Here is a 3,127-nt window from a genome sequence, read left to right as displayed (position 1 = left end):
TCCTGAAGTAGTAGTATAAGTTGCCATTGGCATTCTCTTTTAATTTCTAGGGTTTAAGGATTTTATGAGCATAAAGAATTCAGGATAGGATAGAGGGTTTCTGGGGGGAAAACTGGGAAAGGGGATAACATTTGAAATGTAAATAAAGAAAATATCCAATAAAAATAAATAAAAAATAAAATAAATAAATGAATATCAGTGATCTACATATTCAAAAAATTCTGCACTTCCTGTTCCTGTCAACAAATGTTTCCAAAAAACAATTGAACCAGATTCAACATGATATGTAAGTTTTCACATTACACTGAAAGTACAGAGATGGAATTTCCGAGGAGAAGCAGACAATATGGGATATCTTCTGTTCAAGTATTCAAGTTCAACAGTCAGAAAGGGTATTGAGGCTACAAAATGCCTTATGGTAGTATGGCCATTTCCTCTTTGTAAGCTGCCTTTCCCACTTCCAGGTTCTCTCACATTGGTTATATATCTTATCTATATATCTTACCTATCTCCCATTAGGTTCATAATTTTTTCTCTGAAGTCACACAGCTCTGCACTAGCCTAGACCCCCCCCCATTCTCCTATTCCCCACGTCCACCCAACCTCTCTGTTTTCAAAATCAAAGAAAATGATAGGCTCTTAGCTTAGAATGCTCAATAACACATAGAACACATAGGCCTAAAATATCACATCAAAGTCTAAAATACCTCTAAAAACCCATCCCACCCAGAATTAAGAGATTTTTTTTTAACTTTAAACAAACTTTATTACACAAAGGTTGTCACATAATTGGATACTTCTCTGCTTTGTACACAATCATTCCCACCCTCTACAGAAAGGCTGCTTCTGAACTTCCCATGTGGTGACACAGCGCTACAGTCCTGATGCTAACAGAACAGTAGAAATGCCTCAGTAATTTAAGTTGAAAGCAGGACACTGGTATATGGCTCTTGCACCCAGCATCAGGAATGTACAAATATCTTTATTCAAAAATACAAAATAAATTATCTGTAGGCATGGACAATGACAGCAGTAAACCATTATGTATTGTCAAAGGAAACCAGTAACTGGTGGTTCCAGTGATCAGCCAGCCTTCTCTTCAGTCATTTTCTTCAGGTGACTTCCCTGAAGTCATTGGTGAGGAACCTGCCTTGAGCTTCCTGTCACAGTTCATTGATAAGGGCAAAGCAATATTCTACGTTAGAACATGCCACCTCCCATACCCCCTCCCATTCCACCCATTGCACCCATTCCAGGGTCCTTCTCTTTAGGAATTTCTGTCACTACAGCTTTGGTTGTAGTTAGCCAGAAGGCCACCCCAGCAGCAGCCAGTAAAGCAGTTATTACAACCTTTGTTGGATCAATGATTCCCTTTTCCAACATGTTCACAAAATCTCCAAGCATGGCATCATTACCAACTTCTGAGGAACTTTGCAGAATTTTCTCAACTATTAAAGATCCTTCAACACCTGCATTCTTAGCAATCGTCATTGCAGGAATTTTAAGTGCTCTTTTAATAATTTCTATACCTATTTTCTGATCTTCATTAGCAGGCTTTAATGACTCCAAGGCTGGGATGCACCAAAGCAGAGAGCAGCCCCGTCCTAGAACAACACCTTCTTCAACAGCTGCTCTTGTAGCATTGAGAGCATCTGTAACTCTGTCTTTCTTCTCTTTCACTTCAACATCACTTGTCCCTCCAACCTTCAACACAGCTACTCCATCTGAAAGTTTAGCAAGTCGCTTGTTCAGGTTTTCCTTTTCATATTCGCTTGTTCAGGTTTTCCTTTTCATATTCACTAGTTGTGATGTCTAGCTGTTCAGTTATTTCATGAATACATTTTTCAATGTGAGCTTTGTCACCTTTCCCTTTCAAAAGCATGGCATCATCTTTGGTGACAATGACCTCTCCAACTTTTCCTAAGTCATGAGCTTGAACATCTTCAAGATTTAGATTCAACCCCTCTTCTCCAAACACCACACCACCAGTAGAAATAGCCATATCTTTAAGCTGGTTCTTCCTATTGTCCCCAAACCCTGGAGCTTTGACTGCTACAACCTGAAGACCAACTTTTAGCCTGTTCAAAACCAGTGTGCTTAGAGCTTCTCCATCAACATCTTCAGCGATTATTATGACCAAAGGCTTCCTGTGAGCATTAACAATTTCAAGAGCAGGTACAATGGACTGAACACTAGAAATTTTCTTTTAACTCAACAAAACATGGGCATCACTGGCTGTAGAAAGCCTGTCTCGCCTCAAGCTCTCCCACCACTGCCCCTCAGAAATGCTTCAACTACCCACAGTCCTTCGCCAGATGAGACCAGTGTCCCGGGCACTGGCTCTTCATCTCAATCAGGCCTATGCCAAAGTTGTAAAATTTGGTACAGATGCTCCAGCCTTAATACTTCAAGGTGTAGACCTTTTAGCCGATGCTGTAGCTGTTACAATGGGGCCAAAGGGAAGAACAGTGATTATTGAACAGAGTTGGGGAAGTCCCAAAATAACAAAAGATGGGGTCACTGTTGCAAAGTCAATTGATTTAAAGGATAAACACAAAAAAATATTGAAGCTAAACTTGTTCAGGATGTTGCCAATAACACAAACTAAGAGGCTGAGGATGGCACCACCACTGCCACTGTTCTGGTACGATCTATTGTCAAGGAGGGCTTTGAGAAGATCAGCAAAGGGGCTAATCCAGTGGAAATCCGGAGAGGTGTGATGTTGGCTGTCCATGCTGTAATTACTGAACTTAAGAAACAATCTAAACCTGTGACAATCCCTGAAGAATTTCCTCAGGTTGCTACAATTTCTGCAAATGGAGACAAAGATGTTGGGAACATCATTTCTGATGTAATGAAAAATATTGGAAGAAAGGGTGTCACCACAGTGAAGGATGGAAAAACCCTGAATGATGAGCTAGAAATTATTGAAGGCATGAAGTTTGATAGAGGATATATTTCCTTGTATTTTCTTAACACATCAAAAGGTCAAGAGATTTTTTTAATTGCAGTAAGATTCTTAATTGTTATTAAAGTCACATGAAAAAATATGGGTAGGGTATTTTTATTTAATTCAGTTGAATAATGACTATAAACAAGATTAAAATAGCATAAAGGTATCTGATCA

At 39.3% G+C, this 3,127-nt stretch overlaps 1 pseudogene; it reads right to left on the bottom strand.

Moving 5' to 3' along the window:
- Positions 1–1,109: 1,109 nt before the first annotated feature.
- Positions 1,110–2,734, bottom strand: LOC117717644 (60 kDa heat shock protein, mitochondrial pseudogene; annotated as a pseudogene).
- Between the last annotated feature and the right edge of the window lie 393 nt (positions 2,735–3,127).

The sequence above is a fragment of the Arvicanthis niloticus genome, chromosome 12 (genome assembly GCF_011762505.2).
Source record: "Arvicanthis niloticus isolate mArvNil1 chromosome 12, mArvNil1.pat.X, whole genome shotgun sequence".
NCBI lineage: Eukaryota > Metazoa > Chordata > Mammalia > Rodentia > Muridae > Arvicanthis > Arvicanthis niloticus.
Note: the sequence above shows the minus strand (reverse complement) of the source record. Positions and strands in the feature narration are given on the sequence as shown.